At 77.9% G+C, this 534-nt stretch overlaps 1 long non-coding RNA gene across 1 annotated transcript; it reads right to left on the bottom strand.

Moving 5' to 3' along the window:
• Positions 1-211: 211 nt before the first annotated feature.
• On the bottom strand, positions 212-534 carry LOC101621663. Its single transcript, XR_001145698.1, has 3 exons — positions 520-534; positions 375-428; positions 212-284 (listed from the first exon to the last, which is right to left on the bottom strand). It is a non-coding gene; the product is annotated as an uncharacterized LOC101621663 (long non-coding RNA).

The raw sequence follows: 534 nt of genomic DNA, 5'->3' as shown, positions 1-534 counted from the left end.
GGGGCTGGGAGGGGACACCCCGAACCCGGGCGGCCTGGCCCTGGCATTTCCCGCCTGGAAGCGCAGGCGGCCGCCCCACCCTGGGGCGCAGGGACAGCGGCCACTGCGAGGAGAGTCACGGCCAGTCCGAGCAGGGGCCTGAGTGGGGGCTTCCCGGGGCTCGAGGGCTGGGCCATGGACCGGGGCGGGGGGGGGGGTGCCCCGACACTCACTCTGTCGCCCACTCCACCTCGGAGGCCCTGTGGGCCCGGCAGGCCGGGGTCCCCCATGCTGCCCTTCCGGCCCTGCAGGCAAGGTCCAGCGGGTCAGCAGCCGCAGGGAGCCTGGGCCCCCCAGCCAGGCCCCGGGGCTGCCCGCGCCCCAGCATCACCCACCTGGAAGCCTCGGACGCCGGGGGCCCCGCCAGGTCCGGGTGGGCCCAGAGCCCCCTGAAAGACAGGCGGGCGTCGGCTCTGTGCGGGGCGGCGCGGGTGGGCCCCAGCTGCACACCCTCGCCCGGCCCAGCCCAGCGCCACTCACCGCGGAGCCCCGGTG

The sequence above is a fragment of the Condylura cristata genome, unplaced genomic scaffold (genome assembly GCF_000260355.1).
Source record: "Condylura cristata isolate star-nosed mole 26May11 unplaced genomic scaffold, ConCri1.0 scaffold00022, whole genome shotgun sequence".
NCBI classification, from domain to species: Eukaryota; Metazoa; Chordata; class Mammalia; order Eulipotyphla; family Talpidae; genus Condylura; species Condylura cristata.
This window is presented reverse-complemented; position numbering and strand designations above follow the sequence as displayed.